This window comes from Siphateles boraxobius, unplaced genomic scaffold (assembly GCF_051911475.1).
Source record: "Siphateles boraxobius isolate OS27281-9 unplaced genomic scaffold, OSU_SipBor_1 65, whole genome shotgun sequence".
Taxonomy (NCBI): domain Eukaryota; kingdom Metazoa; phylum Chordata; class Actinopteri; order Cypriniformes; family Leuciscidae; genus Siphateles; species Siphateles boraxobius.
This window is the reverse complement of record NW_027509192.1, coordinates 5,095,767-5,119,433: the sequence shown is the minus strand read 5'-3', so window position 1 is coordinate 5,119,433 and position 23,667 is coordinate 5,095,767. Positions and strand designations below refer to the sequence as shown.

Genomic DNA, 23,667 nt, shown 5'->3' with positions numbered 1-23,667 from the left:
TTTTTTCTGCAAACAAAAGAGGGCAGTTGTTAAAACATTATCGTCTAAAACATGGAGTACAGCCATGTTTTACAACACTCAGGGTTCGTACGGGTGCTTGAAATCCTTGAAAATGCTTGAATTTTGATGTTGTGTTTTCAAGGTTTGAAAAGTGCTTAAATTTTGGATAAAATGCTTGAAATAGTAACTGTCCTCTCACAACAAATACATATCTGACTGAATAGTTCGTTTATTAAATGGAGAAATAAACTTTAGCCCTTCTACGCTGGCCAGAGCAAAAGTAGGCGGAGATTTCATTTAGATTTCCGCGCTTGTTTTGATCCCCCGTTTCTATTGGCCGCGCAGGTAATCGTCACAGAGCGCAGCGCCAAAAGTTGAACTATTTCAGGGTTTTTCCTGCATAGACAATTATGAGGCGGCCGCCTCCGTCAAATTTCGTGCCGCCTCCGCCTCTCGACAAAACTCGGACAGACAGTCATGTGCTCATATACACTTTTTCCACCGTAACAGTTCTGTCGCGATTCCCGCTTGTGTCCATTCTCTAACCGTGTAGTTAGCCGATAGTGCTGCACGGATCATAATCCGCGGGTCGAGTTATAACAACATTCCATTCAATCGAGGGTGGATGACAGCTAAATGATTGTAATAAAGACACGGAACTCCCGTCATGGTACCTAATGTACTGACGGTAACAAAGTTGCGCTGTTGAGTCTCGCGCAGTAATTTATAACATTAATTATAGTTAAGAAACCTACACACGACCAGAGTGCTGTTTTCCTGAATGCCATCATGATTGAAACCGAGATATTAATTTCATAACAGTTCAATAAACAAATAGTTAAAATTAAGTTACTTACATTTTTAGACTGTTTTTGTTCTGTTTTAGCAGCGAAAATAGTTCCAAACAACAGAACCATATCGCGTCTCACAGCAACACTCATCCATGCTTCATTACTGAATCATTCAGCGTTTTGAACTAATCGCTTGAGTCAAAGATTCAATTGCCCATTATTAAACCGCCTCATTCTGAATCAATCAGCCGTTTGAACGAATCGTTTACATTAATGACTCAATGACTCGCTCATTAAGATGGCCGCCTGCCGCCTCCTACTGGCGGTTTAGTTTCAAAGTATCATTCTTTTCAACATTCCTTGTATATTCAAAAAATATTCAAAATAATCTCATTTAATACAGTTATAATTTTTCAATGTAAATTATTTAATTTGATTGGTAACAGCCTAGTGTCTTATTATTTTAATTGAATGTATTGATAAAATGTAAGAATTTTAAATGAAATTTAGGGCATACATTAAATAAAATTAGGGGGAAAATGCCCTTTATAAAGGTACAAAAAATTGTTCTGATAAGAGTGTTTTCAAAAATGAAACATTGACAATAAGTTTAAAGGGAGTAAAGCCTCTGTTTAGGCTATAAAGAAAATGTAATTTTGCCAAAAGAAGAACTTTTAATTTAAATAAGTGTTAATTGTGTGATATGTTACCATATTATCATGCTTAATTGAATAATTGTAATGTGATGATCAGATGCAGATATCTAAATCAAAGAATATGGATGGCTGGCGGGTGGATTATTATTTATTTTTATCAACAGATTCGAGTGACTCAAAGTGCACCACCAGATTAATGAATTTATCTTTAAAATGTACAAAATTTTCTCCCGGGGGGGCAAGCCCCCGGACCCCCCTAGTCTTACAATTTTACCACCTCCGCCTCATTTTGAGCCAGGAAAACCCCTGCCTATTTTTAAGTTTGATTGCGGCTCCGCTTTGGTCGAGTTCGGCAACAAAACGTCCTCGCGCGGCACAAGCCATTGAAATAAATGGGTTTCATAGTGCTGCGCATTCCGCGTCCTGTCTGAAAGTTAGGGCTTTTTACACCTGGCCACTTCATGCGTTTTCTCAGATCGGATAGCTATCAGATTTATCAAAACGATTCCATTTAACGTTACACCTGGTCACATAATGTGTTTTCGCAAAACGGATATAAATCCGATCTTCAATTCAATTCAGATTTAATGGAGTTCACGTCACCGAAAGCAACAGATCTGATATGATATATGAGCTGCATTAACTTTATTGATCATCAGCTAAAATCAAAGTCAAAGAGCGCAATAAGAGAAACCGGCAACAGCACTGGTAAGATCTTTTCGTTTCTTTACTTTTAATGATGATGATGGTTGTGTGTTAAGCGTCTGCGACTTACTTTCACTTTGATTTGCGATAGTTTGCTCGTTGGCTTGATGAATTGACCTTCACATCTGCGGTAATGTGTGTTGCAATAGGCTAGCGCCGTCATATCTGGCTATAACATTACATATACACGCTCTCACATGTTTATTTTTTTAGCATTTTTGGGAGGAGTAAAAATGCATTTACACTTGTCCAGTTTCGTCTGGAATGCGGCCCAGACCTCCTCCTGAAGTGGTTTGAGAGATCGGATTCAAACCCGTCTCGAATACGTTTCGGTGGCATTTACACCTGTCTTTTCACGATCGGATAGCTGTCCGATCACAGAAAACGCATGAAGTGGTCAGGTGTAAACAGCCAGTGACTGAAAGTACTTGGTGTGATAATGTAGCTAATGTTTGTATTGGTTGTCCGTTATGGCATGTTCATTTGTGGAATATGCAGTGAACATAGCCAAAGTTACAGCACAGTAACTGTAACGTTAACTACCCGCAAATTAAAACCCACAAACGTTAGCTCAGTGCATAACAACAATCGTTGATTGCTGAACAGAAATCGTGTCAGATGGAGTGTCATACGAGTAGCCTACTGTAAGGTTGAGGATGGTCTTATGCAATATTTGCACTGCTCTATTCCAGTAGATAATAATAATAGTAATATAATAATAATAATTTTTTCAATTAATATAGGCTAGGCCTATTTGTCAGGCAGAGCCTGTGCACTGTCAGAAACTTCTGGGTTAAAAATTGAATTACAGGTTGTTGTTGCACTGTCTCAGATTTTGTTCAAACCATGTCTATCAAGAATGTCTCCCAAAACCAAGGCCTGTAAACTATTTCTGTTCAAATCCTGTCTTCAGATTTTCAGCCCTTGAAATTTCTTTCGTTTTACAGCCTGAAAATCATATTATCTGGGAAGCAACATTTGGACATTAATATAATGAAAATTATTATTCATATAGGCATTATCTACTTAGACAGTGATACGTTTTGAAAAATAAAACTTGTGATTTGCTTAAATATCGGATCCTTCTGCTATTACGAAACACAATTTTGCCTGTTTATAGCATTATCTCTTTTAATGTGATAAAAACACTAAATAATAATTTTGACTATGTATTGGTATGTAATTTACGGTGGTGTAAGGTGCTGGGAAAGACTTTAAGATTGACCTTGAAAGTGCTTGAAAAGTGCTTAAATTTGACCTTGGAAAATATGTACGAACCCTGAACACTCCATGTTTTCAACATGGAGTACAGCCACTTGGCAACAGCCAATACCATGTCTTCATATGGATTGCTTGTGCTCTTTCAAATCTTTTAACGCACCAAAATCCACTTATCTGTTTGGCACTCTCAATCAGACGGACAAGCAAGTGAACCCAAAGTTGCGTTTCACTGCCAATTATGCGAGTATGTTCAGCCCTGCACTGAAGCTGAGTTTTTTACACATTTACGCAGCCATTTAAAGCTTAAACAAAGGGTTTTATGCCCATATGAAGGCTGTCAGTTTCAGAGTAATGTATATTCAATGTTTAATGCACACAAAACACAGTGGGAGTGCTACAACCCAATTTAAAGGCCAATTATAATTATAATCTTTATAAGATTAACGTGGGCGTCAGCTATAAAAAGGCCAAATGTTTTTGTTTTTATTAAAAAAAGCCGAAAATCCGTTCACTCGTTAGGGCTGTCACTTTACGTTCGAAAATCGATTGCACAATTGATCGGACCAACCAACACAAGGATCGAAAACGAAAATAGGGAATCGATTTTTACGGCCTTTTTTATTTTTTTATTTTTTACCAAAAATGTGTTTTAGGTGGACAGATCAATACAGCACACAGAACATGTTGGATGGCGGAAAATAACAATGTCTTTTCTGTTAACAGTGTTCCCACTCTAAACCAAATGTCAAATTCCCTGACTTTTCCCTGACTTTCACTGACTAAAAAGATGAATTTCCATGACCTATAATATGGAAGTAAAATAATGCCAAATATTTTTGAAACAAAAAGCCTGTTGAATTGCAGATGGAAATTAGCCTAAGGCTATAATCTGACAGATTTACATTTACGAAAATGTTCATTAATATGTATTGTCCCTTTTGTTTTTTCAAAAATTAAAATTAAATAAATAAATTGTACTACTTGAAAAAAATATGCATTGCATTAACCCTGCTTGTATTTTAATCACGGGCGTAATTTCCTATGGGGACAGGGGGGACATGTCCCCCCCCCCCCCACACTTTTCAAAATCCCGTTTGTGTCCCCCCCACTTTCAAATTCGTTTATGATTTTTTTTTAACCACACGCCGTCATTGCCACGGAGGATCAGGAAATAGACTGTGCCGATGCGCGCGTCCGCGGCCAGGAACGTCTCGTCCACACTCTAAAATTAGCTCACCGAAAGTTCTAATGAGCAGGTATCGCGCTGTCTGTGAATGACCTGACGCGCACACACACGACGCACAGAATCTAGTTCTCTTTCGTTTCGCGCTTGAATAATAACACACACATTTATGCCAAAATGTCCGTTTTGTGAATTGTATCCTCACAAGAACAGTCTTGAGTTAAATAAAATCTTAAATGAAAGTTAAGAGCAAATGAGAAAATTAAATGCGCAAGATCCTGTCATAAGTGACAGATCTTAAAGGGACAGCAGCCAATTCTGTCTGTCAGTAAAGTTAACCAAAGAACAAAAAGGAACAGAGCAAATTACTCACTGATCTTGTCTAAAGAACGTTTTTAGCTTTAATAAGGATTAATCTATATTTAATTTATAATTTATGCAGTGCAGACTATTTGATAACCTTATTCATCCATCTTCCATCCATCTTCCTCCGCTTATCCGGGGCCGGGTCGCGGGGGCAGCAGTCTGAGCAGAGAAGCCCAGACTTCCCTCTCCCTGGAAACTTCCTCCAGCTCTTCCGGGGGGACACCGAGGCGTTCCCAGGCCAACCGGGAGACATAGTCTCTCCAACGTGTCCTAGGTCTTCCCCGGGGTCTCCTCCCAGTGGGACGTGCCCGGAACACCTCCCCGGGAAGGCGTCCAGGAGGCATCCGGAACAGATGCCCGAGCCACCTCAGCTGACCCCTCTCGATGTGGAGGAGCAGCGGCTCTACTCTGAGCTCCTCCCGAGTGACCGAGCTTCTCACCCTATCTCTAAGGGATCGGCCAGCCACCCTGCGGAGAAAGCTCATTTCGGCCGCCTGTATCCGGGATCTTGTCCTTTCGGTCATGACCCAAAGCTCATGACCATAGGTGAGAGTAGGAACGTAGATTGACCGGTAAATCGAGAGCTTTGCCTTACGGCTCAGCTCCTTCTTCACCACAACAGACCGGTACATCGACCGCATTACTGCAGAAGCTGCACCGATCCGTCTGTCAATCTCCCGTTCCATCCTTCCCTCACTCGTGAACAAAACCCCAAGATACTTAAACTCCTCCACTTGAGGAAGGATCTCTCCACCAACCTGAAGTGAGCAAGCCACCCTTTTCCGACTGAGGACCATGGCCTCGGATTTGGAGGTGCTGATTTTCATCCCAGCCGCTTCACACTCGGCTGCAAACCGTCCCAGTGCATGCTGAAGGTCCGGGTGTGAAGGGGCCAACACGACAACATCATCCGCAAAAAGCAGAGACAAAATCGTGTGGTCCCCAAACCTGACACCCTCCGGCCCCTGGCTGCGCCTAGAAATTCTGTCCATAAAAACTATGAACAGAACCGGCGACAAAGGGCAGCCCTGCCGGAGTCCAACATGCACCGGGAAGAAGTCTGACTTACTACCGGCAATGCGAACCAAGCTCCTGCTTCGGTCATACAGGGACCGGACAGCCCTTAGCAAAGGACCCCGGACCCCATACTCCCGGAGCACCCTTCACAGGCCGCCGCGAGGGACACAGTCGAATGCCTTCTCCAAATCCACAAAGCACATGTGGACTGGTTGGGCAAACTCCCATGAACCCTCCAATTTTCCAAATTTTCCAATAACCTTATTCAATTTCTGTATATTTTGTAGGCCTACCTGTTAGACAGGAAGGGCACAGGTAAATATGACATTTATTATGGGTTTGTGTGAGGATTGTTTAAAGTTCACTTAAATTAAAAGTTGTTATATTTTTGAAGCCTAATAAATGTTTAAAATTTGGGGGGGGGGGATCCTTTTCATTAGCTATATTAATATCAGTGATACTGGCCTTCATTCATAAAATTCTATACAATTATTTAAAATATACTGTCTTTATGTTGTTTTTACATTACAGTGGAAATTGGGTCTCACATTATTTCAATTTTATTTACACACAAAACATTAATGGTGAACATTTTTGACTTTATAAAATGATTCTCTCAAGTCTTGGCAATCAATAAAAAAGTAAGACATCTTTTAGTTATACATAGTTTAGTAGCCTACTTTTATTTTTGGCAGAATTTATCATTATAATCAACTTAATTATTTCCTGGATTTTGTATCACCATAGTCCCTAAATGTGTGTAAATGCAGGAAATGGGATTCAAATCGAAAAAAAATTCCCAATTTTGTGTCCCCCCCACTTCTCAAACCAAAGTTACACCCTTGATTTTAATGCATTGTATTTTTAGGGCTTGCATTTTTATGGGCTGAAATTTAGCATGGTTGAATATTTAAGCTGTGAATATTTAAATTCAAAACATTTCAAACACATTTTCATTAGTAAAATTTCAATAATCCATTATTCACCTTTCATATTTCACATCCAAAATATTCAAACTGATTAAAAATTCAACCTATAATATTCAACAGGCAGTTTTCGGTCCATTTTATTTCGCTTTGCAAATTCACTTCCACAAATTCAGTGGTTCAAATTCGACAGTAAATTCAACGTGCATCCAGGAACTGCAGGAAAAGCAGTAGATTACCGAGCATAATCTCCATCTGGTGTTAGTCGACCTCACCAGCAGGGGGTGCAAGCGCGTGTTGTTGACGAAGACCAGAGCAACAGTTAGAGCAAGCCATTCATTCATAAAAACTAATTTACAACAATGTAAGCGTATCTGTGATTATTATGTTTTATGTGAAATTCAGTGTCTACACGATTACTTTTCCTGTGTAGCCTACATGCATCTCTACCGTGAACGAGATTATAATGTTATTCCCCCGATGCGGATGTATACAGATCCAATGTTACATTTGAGTTTGACATATCTATTGGTTGTTTAGTTGCCTCAACCTTATATTGCAGCGATTGTGCTGCATGCAGTAGCTACTAGGGTTTCCCTCAATATGTCAGGATTACCCTGCTGGACATATAAAACGCTTAACTTAGCTTAATGGACTAATACAGTGATATAAAAGACCAAACTCGCAGGCAAGCAGAAGGACTCAGAATATGAACTTAACGCGCAAAGTTTAAAGCTGAGCGTTTCTCAGTGATACTGGCATTGGCTTGACATGGACATTCGTACAGTTAGTCTCTAAAGTTACATACGACATTGGTATACACTGTTGTGGCAAAAATTCATCTTAAACAAACATCACTGCGTAAGAGACACTCAGAGTCAAATTATATAAAATAGAAGTATTTATTCTTGCAAGAATAGGAGCAGTCTAATACACAGTTGTTACCCTGTGCAGAAGAGTGACACACCCCCAGACAGACTGAACTAGCTTTTATCTTAGTTTCAAGGCCTTCTTCCCCCCAGAGCCTTCCTCCCAGTAGTTTTCCATAGACGTCACTAGTTGGCCCACTAAGCTCCCCTGCACCAAATGGCCTTCTGACATCTAGGTCAGAGGTCCTTGTTCGTCTGTTCTTTGGAGTGTCTCCCCCTTCTGCCTCCCCAGGTACATAAACAGAATCTTCTCTCACTACAAGTGAGAGACACACATGTGACATTATTTGAATCATCTATATTTTACTAAAGATCAATGAATATCATTAAAATTGCCACCACAACTCCTCACTTTTTATCATTATGATTACCCATAATCACAATAATAAACAATAAGACAAATTTTAAGTCATATCATCACACTTATACTCTTCATCTCTGGTTTTCACTGACCACTCTCTTAAACATTTGTGAAATAACATTTGGAAAAGTAAAAAGCTTAGGCTGTTTTTGTGGGGATAGTCCCTTAAGTATTAGCAAGCAAGTAAAGACTTTATCTGCGGCCGGGCTGAATGAATAAGCACTGTTATTGCACTCCCGACCTAGGTCGGACCCTCAGTCACCTCAGTATAAACAAGAAATAGTGTATAGTTTAAGTAGGAAACACATCAATTTAACACCCTGGTTATCATTACACATCTTGAAACCCACATGGCATTTCAACAGGCTAAGAAATACGAAGAAATAAAAGTAGAATAAAATCCCTCATTTCGACCCCTCTCCTTGTACGTCAACACATAGCGGATAACCACAGCTTTTAACCTTCTGTTCATATCAAAAACATTCATAGAAATAAAGAAAAAGAAAAGGAAACATACACTTTAACACATGTCACAGTAGCTCCCACTACTTGTATCATCATATTTTGTTCATCCAATTGAACAGACTCCCAGCTTTAACCAGTCTCTGTACTGAGCTGGAAACACACTATAATGCATGGTAAACATAACAATATTGATGATCCTATCGCTGAAATTGGTAGTACAGTACCCCCAACCCCCCAAAGATTAACCAATCTTATCCATTTACCATCAGTCCACGCCCATTTCCATACATCGCCTCCATTTTCCTAACCATATTTTCTTAACTTTTAACTCGATTCAGCCAATGGTTTTACTTAGTAAGCTCTATTTAACACCATATCTAATAAAATCTATCCAGAAAAGGTTTTATATTTTTTTTTTATCCATTCTTTTAACCAATGTAGTTGTTCAAAATTAACTCTAATATTTTCATTACGGACCATCTTTTAGCTTATTACCATACATATTCTCCCATGATCGGCCTTTCTTACCCTTAATGGAAAGCCTAATCAAGTTTCTTCAATAATAATCCCTATAATTGACCTGAAATATTTTCTAATGAATCCTTAACCAATCAAATCATTTGATCTAAGCCCTATTTTGATTCAATCAAATAAAATCATCAAAATCATCACAAAAACACATTATTTTGCTAAACTCAAACCATTAGTTGGTGCATCTTCCTCCAGGTGTGTTGGTCATCTCGTTTGCCCCATGGACATTCCGTCTTCACCAGGGTGACTCTTTGCGAGTCGTTGCCGTAGTCTTCCATCGCCGGTGAGGGAGGCTGTTACTAGCACGAGCCTTTGACCCCTCACGTTGTCCTCATATTTGATTGTTGAGGCCTGTCGGTGTAGTCTAAGGTGAGAGGCTTCGACCCCGGTGTCCCACTCTCCAACCATTTTCTGATCATTACCAGATTTGCCCCTTAGATCACGATGCACCCCTACTGGAGTGAACCATCTCTTGCCTGCTTTCACCTGTGAATGGAGACCTTAAGTACTTTGTTAGTGACCGCTTGTCTTGCCGCTCGTCCCCTTTGGTGTGACCTGTGTAATCAACAACCCGAAACATTATCTCCGGATAATTTCTTGCTCACTTAATACCACTCGGGGTCCTTTTACCATGAAAAACACTCAATCCACTTTGCTCATGTCCACAACACAATATGTATACATTTGGAACAGAATTAGTTCTGTTTTCTGCAATCCTTCCTGACATTCTGCAAAAGGAAAATCTTAAGTTATGCGCTGCGCAGGTGTAGCACCTTTCTGCCACACTAATAACCCAGGCCAGGACAGTTAGCCAAATTCATCCATAACCATTATTTTAGTGGGCACATTTTGCCCTGTCTCCCAATCCTGCATGCTCTCTGTAAAGAGAAACAGATTTCGAGGTTATTGTCAGATAGTAAAGTACGTAGTTTCTTTTGTCTACTGTTCTCCCGTGGCCTTCGATGCCCTGGCGTTTCCTGTTGAAACAATCTTTGTTATTGGTGTGTGCGGCACACTCACAGACATCCATTTTGTTAGGCAGAAAAAATGGCTTCTTTCAGGGCTTTTATCAATTTACCCCTAGTGTTCTCCCAACATTTATTCAGCAAATGTGAACCCCTTAATAAACCATATTTGGCAATTGTTATACCATCTCCCTCTTGATGCACGACACAACTCGAGCATCAATTTAACATAACATTTAACATAGTGTTTTTTATAAAGTTTGCCATCAACACTAACCCAAACGTTGTCCTTCAGACAAATTTCCTCCAGACATCTTTCTCTGCCTCTGAAACAAAAATATTACATTCTTCACTTAAAGCCACAATCTCATCTTCTTATCGAAGTATTTGAAAGGCAACGGCCCTCAGTCTCACAGCGTATTCTGCTTTTCAGGCTTGTTGTTTGGTCTCTCAAGTCAGTCATCTACAAACATTTCCAAAGTCATCAATTTTCCCTATCAGGTCAGGTCGTGCTGTGCAGACTTCGTCAATGTCAGTCAAACAACATTTTCCCCCTTTGTTCACAATATTCATAAATGTGAAGGACTCTCTGGATAATTTGATATTGACTTAGCCAATATGTCACTTTGTTATTGCCTGCAAATCTATAACATTTTAGTTTATCTCAACCCATGATGGACATCTCTCTACAACTTCACAAATCCAATTTACATAAATGCTTTTAATCCATAGATTGATTCATAATTACCAGTAGCAGACAGAGCTGGATAACTAATCCATTTAAAGCTCGTCCCATTTTCTGCATCATCTTGTCATCAGATTGACTCAAAACTATTAGCTTCCTTAAAACTTGTCATTAGCCTTAACCCATCTGTAATGATAAAACCCTCATTCCAGAGGTTAATGACACAATATACACACTATTCAGACACAGTATTCGTACCCCAAACTAACACATACAAGACATAGAGTGCAGTCACCATCACACACACTCATATTAGACACATATTTTAACTGTTCATCTTCAATGTTCGCTTTTCATTATATCATCTCTAAAAAGATTTAAATTTTAAGTAAGATTTTAAACTTCACATTTTACTGTAGCTTTTACCTAATTTTACATGGTCTCTTAACCAGTTTCAAAGCATGTCTGTTAATTATTCATTTCATCTTAGCAAAGTCAGCTGGGTTGTTTTGGTTCATTATCACTATTTTGTTCTTTAGCTTGCTCTAGCAGGCCGATAACAGAAAGACAGACACAGTTACCATCCCTTCCTCCACTCAAGCAGTCTCTCTCACTATAAACAAATAATCTTTTTCAACAGCCTCCTAAGACTGTAATTTAGACAAATTGTAATATTAAATTTATTACATTAACCTTTTACCATTCACCTTTGTTATCCAGACTCTTCTCAAATCTACAAAAGCCTGTCTTCATCTTTAGCCACCACCATGCCTAATGACCTTCAAGAGTTAAAACTATGTCATAGACCTATTAGTTCAAAATCAACACTATGATTTTTCCTTGCCCATAAGGCAAACCAGTACATAAAAAGTTTTGCTACTGTCTCCACAACAACTAATGGGAATCACTTCATGGCCTCAGCTGGCTCTTGAAAGCCCACTCCTGTTAGCCCTTTATCTATAATCTCCATCAGGGTGTTTTCCCCTGGCATATTTGCAGACGCTTGTCACAATAAAAAAACAAGCCATACAATTAATGCGGTTTCTTCCGGTGAGTGGTATATATAGAGGAGCTTTGCTTTATTGAGGAGACATGCCGTGACTCGTCACCGCGTCATCTCCCCTTAACGGCATAAGTACGCTGCTGGCCTCACAGCTCCTGCTCAACCCTCAAACCTGTCTCACATAACACACCTCCATTCAGGAGATGCCCAATGACTTTACGTGATCCACTCTGGCTTAGGTTGCCCCCTGTCTGGCCAAAGAAGGTCTTACCCGTCATCGAGATGGTCACTCGTGCCCACTGGTGACCGCTCTTTCCAATCACACAATCAGTTCTCTTCAACAGACCTCAGCTGTTTTCTGGAGCTTAGGTAAGGCACGTTCAAGAGTCACCAGGGCCATTCGGATTGCCTAATAGTGTTCACACAGGGAGACAGGTCAATAACAACAGTATTTAATCACTTAAATCCATTAACTATCTTAAAAGCAGAAACCTAGCTGCTTAGATTATACTCAGTGAATTTAGATCACAACCGTACATTCAGCGTACTTCATCTGTAGCCGGAGCCATCGGTCCTGAATGGTGGAGACTAAATGAGACAAAGTTGTTACTGGTCCTAAAATACGCTAATCAAAATGTCACCTCTATTGTTTAAGGTCTGCATTATTTTAAAGACTTCTTTAAAGTCATTCAGTTTTACTTAAATCCATTTACAAATACAAATTGCCCTCTGAACGGCAATGATTTCTTTTAACCTCTCCATGTCTATGATTTTCAAATTAAACACTGTGCTTTACTTATGACACAGGCTCAGATAACAGCTTTTAGCTGACATTGAATCAGAGAGAGACTCTGAGGCATTCAGGACTGGTACACTGCATTTTCATAAAACTTTTAACATCAGACTTTATCTACCATATTTTAACTCTAGCCCAGCTTAAGGCATCTTTGCCAGAAATTACATGTGTTTTCAAATAAACATAGTTTTACAGTTGTCTTTTGCCCACGTCATGGAATCTAGACATTACAAATTTCCATTCAGATTGAGTCTCTGTCGCCCTGGCACTTTCAGCCACAGCACACACCAGATTCAGATAAGCGAACTGTTTCAGCCAAATCACAAGCATATCTTTTGAAAGCAAAACATCAGCTTCTAGCTCTTTCATGGTCAACTTTTCAAGCTGTTTGTTTAATCAGATGCCTTTCAACACATTTTACATTTAGCAACTGTTAATTCGGTAGCCTACTACTTCTGCTTATTTGTTCTTACATAAAAATAATTATTCTAGTTCTCAATAACGTTTCACATTTCTCAATCTCAATTTTAATTGTCAAGTTCTCAACCATAGTTTAATATTTGACTTAAGTTTTCTCTTGGAGTTTATCAATCTCCAATTAGGATTCACACTAATTTTGACAAGGCTTCTCTGCATCTTTTGCAGTTATTATAAATCATCTTTGAGATCTGTCTCTCTATATTACCTTTACATATTTTGCAACTCACATTTGTTGGAGTCACAAAAGGATTCACTTTAAGACTTCAATCTTTTGACCTTGTTTTTTATCTCTTATTTCTCAGACCAAAAATTGTCACTGTCGTCATTTAAACACTGATCTATTTTCAACCCCACATTATTATCAGAAATGTGTCACGTGTTAAATGGTCCTGCTGACCACAATCAAGACACTCTCTGTCATCTGGTTGGTTCGTGTGTCAGCCTCAACTACAGCATCAGACACCTTGCAGTTTGATCACTGTGAGCTTCCAAAGGGCTTCAACTTAACTGCACACCCTTGAAGCAGTGTGTGTCCCATTCAGGAATGTAAACAGACCCACTGATAAGCAGTTCTCTGTATTCCTTTGACCATCCACCAATGGCGGATTCAATCACAATAGCCAACTCATACTCTTCATCATTATTATTGGCAGAACATAATTTCATGAGCAGCACAGAGAATGCTCAAAATATTCAAATTTGTTTTCTGTCTTTACCTTACTAATTTGGTATTATCATCAACAACACTAATTACAAGTACTGTTGCTGTTATCCCAGCTTATCTTTTACAAAACATCATCTGCAAATCTCTTCAAAATGAGATCTTCAGAGCAGAGCTGTTTACAGCATTTGCTCTCTTCTGTCTCACTATTTATTTATTTATTTATTTTCCCGGACTGTTCAGTTACTCTTCATAAAGTGTAACAATTTGTACATCATTATTTTCATTACAACTGGTTTGAAGCCTTTTCCCTTCCATCACATGGTCAGTCTGCAGATTCAACTTAATATTATCATTATTGTCTCAGTCTTATCTCTACTGTTTCTCCAAAACAGATTATATTACTCAGTCCGTAAATTACACAGACAACCATTATAGCTACTTGCTTCAATACCCTTATTTTCTTAACATTAATAAAATAAAGCAGATATATCATCATTTCAATCATTATTTTATCAAAATCTAGAATTGTTCCCCATTCTGCTTAAAACATTCTTCATATCATGTTAATTTGACTTCCATAAATTCTGTCAGACCATGTCTATTTTCATCACATATAGTTTTCTACTATATTTCTCCTTTCTTTTCCCTACATGCCAGTTCCTTCATTATCCTCTCCTTTCTTTTCTCAAACATGCCAGTTCCTTCATTATCTAACCAGTACATGATTGTTTGCACAATCCCCACACACACATGTCTCACACACCACCTTTTTGTTTTTTCACTTCCCTCTTCCACCAAGTCTCTCACTTACAGTTCCCTCTATTTCACACAGACAGCCTTATTGCTGCTTGCTACTTCAATCCTTATCATGTAAATTTAAGTTCTCAGACATCTGTCATGCATCCATTTACTGGATGAAGAAGTAAAAACTTTATTTCTCCTGGCAGTTCAACCTTTTTTATCTGCCTAATCACACATGTTGAATGCAGCCATAACAACCTTTTTGTTTCTCACTGCCCTGTTCAACTGATTCTAGCACTACTTTCAGTCTAGTTGTGCTCAGTGTTCCCTCCCTTGGGAAATAATGGTATTTTCTCAGTTTTTTCAATATCTAAAACATACATTTTCCCCCATAATTTTCTCATTTGATAGAAAAACCGGTGTATCAAATTTTGCATGCTTACCTTGAGACTTCCCCATATTGGCTGTTTTCTGTTCCCTGTGGATTTCTCTTCAACGCGCGTTTTCTCTAATCTGTTTAGGCGTCCCCAACAGACCCGATTCTTTCTTTTAACCCAAATCGGTCGGGTTGCACTATTAGTGCCCTCCTAATTAAGGTTTACCAAAAACTGTTCTGGTTCCCCCTAATTAGCCTCAGTACCTAAAAACAATTTGCTCCGTCGTGGAACAACTAATTTTCAGGGTACCTATCTGTTTGAAATCTCTTGATCTGTTACAGTTCTCACTTAATCCCAGATTATTTATCTGCTTGAAATTTCTTGTTCTGTTACAGACCTCAATTAATCTCAGATCATTTTCCCTCGTATCTGTTTGAAATTTCTTGATCTATATAGATCTCAATTAATCTCAGATTACGTACCACAGAAACAGCCTTCAGCCAATATGGTTCAATTTCACTCTTCTCCCCAATTAAACTGAATTTAATTAACTTACCCAAAAGAAAATAAATTGAACTGTCTCTTACCAGAGATGCTTCTGTTGCCACCGGGTTCTTTCAATTGATTCCAGTGGAGTTTCTCCTGGCCCTGATAGCGGTCGGCCCCTCTCTCTGAAATTTACGAGGTAGAGCTGGAACTGCTCAGTCCAGGTGGCCAAACACCGTCCGCTCTCAGGTCCAGAAGGCACTTCCAAGGAATCCCACTATTCTGACACCAATCTGTTGTGGCAAAAATTCATCTTAAACAAACATCACTGCGTAAGAGACACTCAGAGTCAAATTATATAAAATAGAAGTATTTATTCTTGCAAGAATAGGAGCAGTCTAATACACAGTTGTTACCCTGTGCAGAAGAGTGACACACCCCCAGACAGACTGAACTAGCTTTTATCTTAGTTTCAAGGCCTTCTTCCCCCCAGAGCCTTCCTCCCAGTAGTTTTCCATAGACGTCACTAGTTGGCCCACTAAGCTCCCCTGCACCAAATGGCCTTCTGACATCTAGGTCAGAGGTCCTTGTTCGTCTGTTCTTTGGAGTGTCTCCCCCTTCTGCCTCCCCAGGTACATAAACAGAATCTTCTCTCACTACAAGTGAGAGACACACATGTGACATTATTTGAATCATCTATATTTTACTAAAGATCAATGAATATCATTAAAATTGCCACCACAACACATTTCTAACTTCAATAGCATTCGAAGAGAACGACTTGCAGTCATAAAACCAACTGTAAAGTGTTCATGTAGGTGTCAGGTGTCAGTTTGCTATTGAAGTTAGAAACGTTTAGGCCTATAGGACTACCAATGTTAATTTAGAGACGGTCCCTAAATGTGCGAATGTCAAGCCAATTTTACATTTAGTCTTTTAGCAGACGCTTTTATCCAAAGCGACTTAAGTTACAGTTAAACTAACAATATAGGACAACAATATGAAAGTGCTATGACCCTTCCCAGATTAATCATGTATGTAGAAATATTAACATGTATGTAGGCATACTTCCCCAATAAGGTGCGAGTGTGGTCTTTTATATCACTGTATTAGTCCATTAAGCTACGTTAAGCGTTTTGTCCTGATGGAAGGGGAATCCTTGAGCATGATGAGGTATTGAGGGAAACCGATTATAATCCCGTTCATGGTAGAAAAAGTTGATAACATGTAGCCTAAGGCTACACAGGGAAAGTAACAATGAAGTTAATGAATGAAACATAAAAAACAGCTTTTGTGCCTTTATCATCTTTTCCGCATATATACTGACCCAGATAATTTTTTTCATCACAAAAAAAATTAATGCATGCTCAATTTTGTAAATGAGTTTTTATGAATGAATGGCTTGCTCTAACTGTTGCTCTGGTCTTCGTCAACAACACGCGCGTGCACCCCCTGCTGGTGAGAATCGGTATAGAAAAATTACATTTTGATAAATGGAAACTAAAATTTAAAGCAACAAACTAAATTCCCTGATATTCCATGACTTGGACAAAAAATATATAAAATTCCCTGACTTTCAATGTCTGGAATAGACTTTTTAAAATTCCATGACATTCCAGAAATTCCATGACCCGTGGGAACCCTGTGTTAACCAAATGCTTTTTAATATTCGCTATTACTTCAATGCAAGTGAACAAGCGCGCCGTTATGTGTTGCGTAGTTGCGTGTGTGTTCAAGTAAGCCAGAAATGCGCAGATTCTGCTCAATACGCTGTATTTAATATATCATGAGGACTCACGAGTTGCGTATTTGCGCAGATTTGGCTTACACGAACTTCCACAGCAAAGAAAGTGAGTAAACATAGAAATACGCCAGATTGGCTTGTGATTTGACAGCATTACCCGGCAAAATTCATTTTTTCCCCGCATTTGGTGGATTGGAGGGTGTTAATTTCAATCTCTGAATGTTGCGCTCCTGTTTGTCATTGTACACGAAACTTAACGCCAATAAATCATCAGAAATATTGCTGACATGCGCGTCTCAAGCACCCTCTTTACGTTCGTCCTAATGCCTGTTAGGTGTCCATGGATTTGCCTGTATTTGGTGATGAAAATGGAAACGTCTTTAGACATGGAAAATCGATTTTACAATCGATTCAATGAACACTTATGTCTCAAAAATCGAACAGGATTTTATTCACAAAAGTGACAGCCCTATCACTTGTATGCCGCCATAGTTATTTACCTCTCAATGCATTCTGGGTAGTGACGTGTAAAGGTTGTAGCTAGCCACGTTTAGACAGTAGCGAGATGAACATGTCTGCCATTCAGCCTTTTCAGTTTGAACCCGAGCGCACCTTAGGCTTAAATCAGGAGAATAACGCGGAAGACAATAGGCCCAATCAAGATTTACATGAAAATTAAGATTATCAGAGAGTTGAGGAAGTGAGAGTGGGGCAAAACAGAGGGTGCCTGTGCGGCAACTGCTTGCCAATGCCAAGTGAGAACGAGAACGTTTGCGGTAAAGAGCTCCACTTTTTGTCAGCAGTTGTCCAGGGTAGGCTAAGTATAGATCAGACGATCGTACTATCGGTATAAATAATTTAATAAGTCATCTACCGCCATCGTTTGCTTTATTTTCCCCAAGCAGTCACTATGTTGAACGCACAGAAATACCCTCTCCCCCCTTACACTGAACAAAGTCAAAACTATTCTGCTCATCTACCTCATGTACATTTTCAATCTTACAATTACAAAATTAATTAAAGCTGCAAGCAGCATTTAGCGGTGTTCAAGCAGTTAAGGCCTTTAAGGCCGTTAAGCACAAAAGCATCAAAAGACATTAAGTTTTATTTAGCATTAATTTAACCACTGACATAATAGATGGAAAAGACCATTTACAGCCAATACAGGCAATTTACCATAGGAAATATATGGTTTTAAAGCTTTTAAACAGTTATAGCGCCACCTATTGTCCGATCTCCATACTGATAGGTTCTCCCCAAAAGTATGGCCTACCATCTGGCCGAGTTTCAAGTCTCTAGGCTTTACGGTTTGGGCTGCACGATGCGTTTTAGGGCAAAAATTTTTTTCAAATAGCAAATACAATAGGTTTTCAGCACTTCGTGCTTGAACACCTAATAATAATGAGACCTTTTTGACAGTTATAGCGCCACCTATGGTCCGATCTCCATGAAACTTTGCATGCTTCTTCACCATGTTATGACACATATGCTCATCAATTTTTGTGAAGTTCTGAGTTTTTATCTATGATTTATAGGCTTTTGAGTGTATTTTGCCCTGCCCCTTTTTCTAAATGACCCTGTTACAGCCACACAATTGCAAAATTTCAACTTTTTTTCGATAATTATTGATCTAGAGAGTCCAGAGAATTGTCCTAGACTGGTCTGGTTCCGATCGGGCGAAAAACCAGGGACTAGTTCGCAAAAGTAAGTTTTGGACGAAATTGGATGTAAAAATTTTTTTTTAGGCCCAAATTGAAATCTGAGATATACATGTTGTCCGTCTTAAGCCAAGGATCACAGTGGTGTAAAGGGCTTGAGGCCAGGGCCAACGGTCTAAGAGTTATTAGCAATTTAGTACTTTTGGTTGCTGTAGCGCCACCTATGGGCCAATCGGGGTCATACTCTGATAGGTTCTCCCCAAAAGTATGGCCTACCATCTGGCCGAGTTTCAAGTCTCTAGGCCTTACGGTTTGGGCTGCACGATGCGTTTTAGGGCAATTTTTTTTTCAAATAGCAAATACAATAGGTTTTCAGCACTTCGTGCTTGAACACCTAATAATTTCCATTGCACTAAATTGCCTTGCACTACATATTTAAAATCTTACATCTCAGACTATACTGAGATCTTTACAGCAAACGCTGTCGTTCTCGCTTGGCATTGGCAAGCAGTTGCCGCACAGACACCGCGTTATTCTCCTGATTTAAGCCTACGGTGCGCTCGGGTTCAAACTGAAAAGGCTGAACGGCAGACGTGTTCATCTCACTACTGTCAAAACTTAGCTAGCTACCCGGTACGTTGAAAAAACAATAAACGAAGCTGCTAAAGCGGCTAGACCAGGGGCGGAGCGGGGGGGTGGCTAATTGGGCTTAAGCCCCGAATGGTTTGTCAAAAGCCCCGAATCTTTTAGATTTTTTAAAATATCTTCAACTTTGTTTAATTTCCTCTCAGAATTTCTGATGGAGCGGCAAAAAATTAAACAATGTGCGTGGTGGCGGACGGAAATGCATCGCGCATCACTCAGCTTGTTTGCCAACTGCCAATAAAAACTAACGAAGAAGAATATAAATTAATCTTCTTCGCCGTTGTCATCAGGGGTCGTAGCGAGCTTACTGGCTAACCGGTTGAAGTTATTATGGACATCATAAAGTTTTTTTATACGGAACACTAACAGTAAACCTCACCGGCCGGAGAGAGATTCAGAAGCAGCGTCAGACGAACCGCGGACAAGTGTTACATGTGAATCTGCTGTTGTAGGCCTAACACTTGAGTTAAGTGATGACAACAATTCCAAGTACAGATGCATCAATATCGTCAATAAGTTATTTTTCCCCCCATACTTTAATTTAAAAAGTAAATCTTTAATATATTCTAGATTCATTACATAAAAAGTTAAATATTTCAAGACTTTTATTGTTTTAATCATGATGATGGGCTTACAGCTCATGGAAATCAAAACTCCAGTACGCCTATCTCAAAATGTATTAGAATTTTAGAACAAAGAATTTTTTATACGACCTGACAAGATCTCTAATCAGCTAATCAACTCAAAACACCTGCAAAGGTTTCCTGAGAATTCAATCTGTCAGTTTTGTTCGGGTGGTGCAGCACAATGACCTTTTCCACAATATTACATTTTTTTGAGATGCGCCTGTAATAATGTAATAAACATATTAGTATTTACATAATTAAAGGAATTGTTATGGTGAACAGTGATAATGAATAAATGGTAGCAGCAGAGTATTGCTAATTAAATGAATATCACTGTCCACAATTTTATATGTAAGCTTTTTGGGCAACGCATCATTAATTTACTGTAACATATTGCACAATATCATCAATATTTAATGCAGCAATTCTGAACAAAAAGTATACATATTTAATAATAAGACACAGGTCTTTGGAACTTTTATTGCACACATGAGACTTAAATTATTCTCAGCGAGTTATGGTGGCGTTTTGGCCCCAGTCTAAAAGGGCTGCTATATAAGTTTTACACGCCACCAGATACCACTGTGTTTTACCAATTTAGGCAAACTTAAAAATAGTCAGATAATGGTTGCCTCTTTTTAGTTGCCAGGGGTGAAAATGAGTCATCCTTAACATTTTTGGTGTTTTGGATTCACTACAGCTGGAGAACAATTACATACAAAATAGGTTGTAGGCTCTACTCTGTGATTTTTTTTTTTTTTACTGAGTAGGCCTAACTATCATAATTTTCCCAGGTAGTGTATAGATTTTTAGGCTTTCTAATATCTCAAACAGCCTGAAAAATAGTGCATTTAGCTGACGTAAATGGGGAAAAAATCTCCAAGGGAGTATGCCCCTGCCGGGACCGCCCCTAGGTTTGGGCTAAGCCCCGAATGTTTACATCGTCTGGCTCCGCCCCTGGGCTAGACTACAACCGGCTACAATCTATACACGTCACTAGGATTGGGAATCGGTTCCAGGTTCCGGTTTGGAGCCGGTTCCAAACGTTCCGATCCATCGGAATCGTACACGTCCACACGTTAACGATTCCACTAACGATTCCGAATGTTCCGTTCCATCCATTCCCGCGTCGCGGCATGACGTTACAGTATGTGACTGGATTTTTAAATCCCCCAAAAGCGCGATGGCTACGAGACGTAAACGATCGAGAGTGTGGCTTCATTTTAAATGCAGACCGGGGGAAGCAAATCTGGGCGACACAACCCCTCCCGTCATTTCAGCCTCAATGACGGCATCAAAACAATGAAAGCATGGCGAAGCGGCTCTCCACGGCTCTGCTTTCGTCGGCGAAAAAATTAAGAAACTCGACGCTATAAGCCCTCAGTCCCAAGCCGAGCAGTTCGCACGTGACTTTTATGCAGTGTTTCCCGCACATAGACTAATTCGCGGCCACAAAATCAACTCCGGCCGCCACATATTGCGTTTCGTTCATTTTTTTATGCTATTTAAAACACGCAGCGTATTCTTTCCGTTGTATTTACTTTCCCCGCTCTCCCTCCGTCTCTCTATCACTCACGCGTCTCTCTCACACGCGCGCACACACACACCGTCTGTCTATGAGGCGTAGTGATGGGATTTATGGCTCTTTGAGGGGATCCGGATCTTGGCGATCCGTTCCTTACAAAGAGCCGTTCAAAAGAACGGCTCTTTTGGCTCTTTTTAAATATTTAATCAGTTTTAAGAAGCCAGCTTGAGGGCATCTCAGTTTATCCTGGAAATAATCACTGGGAGGAATGATGAGGTGAGATTTGTAGTCAAATAATTTAAACTCAGATATCACACACCAATATCTGAGTTTGAATTTTTCTGAAATATAGATTATTACCTCATTTGTCATGTGTGGACTATATACCATAGGGTTGCACAACATCCCTCTGTTTAGAAAGTGACATCACTATTTTGGATTCACCTTTAGTACAAAGTGTGTGTATGTGTAAAGCTATGTTGACTTATGTTATTCATACAATACCTACTCACAAATAAACATAAAAAACAAAGCCGGCTGCAATGAATTTCTGTGCAAATCAGCTTTTACTACAAACAGTAACACTTCCACACAAGAACATTGTTATCACACAAGAACATTAGATTAAAAAAAACGCCTCTTTTGGCTCTTTTTAAATATTTAGTCAGTTTTAAGAAGCCAGCTTGACGGCAGCGCGCACAACTCCGCTCCTACCCAATGACAAAGGCACGTAGGTTTTTTTTTCCATTGGAGTACTCACGTAAAGGATGGGCGCGCATGCACAACTACTATCATCATGCTGTTAGGCAGTAGTACCCCTGCGCTGGGTGCGCCCCTTCCCCTATAACTGAGGAGCTAATTTGTGTGCATCTGTGTGAAACACGCATAGGAAAAAAAGAACGACAGAAAGAACGGCTCCCCTCCAGCCGCGACTCGGCTCCCATCGTTCATGTTTATGAGCCGTTCAAAAGAATCGGTTCGTTCACGAACGTCACAACTCTAATGAGGCGCCGGACTGGACAAAAGCGAAGCGAACTTTGCGAGCGACACTGGGCGAGAGAGAGACAGAGTGTGACTTTTATTTAAACTTATATAAACTAATATAATTTATTTTACTGGACAGTTTAAAGCTCAAAACCATATTTTGTTGTTACTTGAAGAGTGCAGTGTCATGTGGCATAATGCAGTATTTGTCCTGAAAAGACTACTCAGTAAATGTCTGTAATTTAAGGTCATTCCTATTTTATATGTATACATTTTAATCATTAACTTTAAAAGCACACTCTTTTTATGACTAAAATAACAGTAAAGGGTAAAAAAATGAATTCCCAAAAATTCAAACGGAAAAAACGGAATTTGGGGAAAAATTAAATGGAATTTGGGAAATAATAAAACTGATTTCATAGGGCCCTAGATATTGCACACTTGGTTTTCATTCTCTAAAACCACTTTAAATTAGACATTCAAAGCCAACAACTCTCAAAGCCACCCTGTAAGTGTTCAGCAAATGGTACAGGAATCGATATGGGAATCGATAAGGAATCGATAATTTCTTAACGATGCCCATCCCTATACGTCACTACCCAGAATGCATTGAGACGTAAATAACTACTGGCGGCCTACGAGTGAACGGATTTTCGGCTTTAAAAAAAAAAAAAAAAACATTTGGAGTGTTTTTGTATCACCTTTTTATAGCTGACGCCCACGTTAATCTTATAAGGCCAACATGCCGCACTAGTCGGGGTTCCCTTTAAAGTGCTAGATGCCTAGGTTGCTTATGGAGGGACAGAAAGCTCTCTGAGTTCATTAAAAATTTCTTTACTTGTGTTCTGAAGATGAACAAAAGTCTCACAGGTATGGTATGACATGAGGGTGAGTAATTAATGACAGAATTTAAATCTTTGGGTGAAGTAACCCTTTGACAAACTTATTTTTACTGTAGCTAGGCAGCCTAGGCTCTGAGATCTGCACACAAAAACAATTGGTTTCACCAATCACTCAAAACCAAAATAAACAGTGTTCCAACCAATCACCGATAGGGCGGTGGGTGTTGTGAGGTTTTGCGCTCGTGCACGGCTGCACGCGAAGTCGGAGCTGAAGAAGATTGGTTGGAACAATATT

The 23,667-nt window shown here is 39.4% G+C and overlaps 1 protein-coding gene, 1 long non-coding RNA gene and 1 pseudogene across 3 annotated transcripts in view; 1 reads left to right on the top strand and 2 right to left on the bottom strand.

The window, feature by feature from the left end:
• Nucleotides 1-23,667, bottom strand: part of LOC143720702 (class I histocompatibility antigen, Gogo-A*0501 alpha chain-like) — a 141,885-nt gene that overhangs the window by 77,813 nt on the left and 40,405 nt on the right. The gene's annotated exons all lie outside the window — the stretch shown is intronic.
• Nucleotides 1-23,667, bottom strand: part of LOC143720700 (class I histocompatibility antigen, Gogo-A*0501 alpha chain-like) — a 116,498-nt pseudogene that overhangs the window by 52,458 nt on the left and 40,373 nt on the right. The window lies entirely within an intron of this gene.
• Nucleotides 16,208-16,564, top strand: LOC143720415 (uncharacterized). Its single transcript, XR_013196553.1, has 2 exons — nucleotides 16,208-16,436; nucleotides 16,471-16,564. It is a non-coding gene; the product is annotated as an uncharacterized LOC143720415 (long non-coding RNA).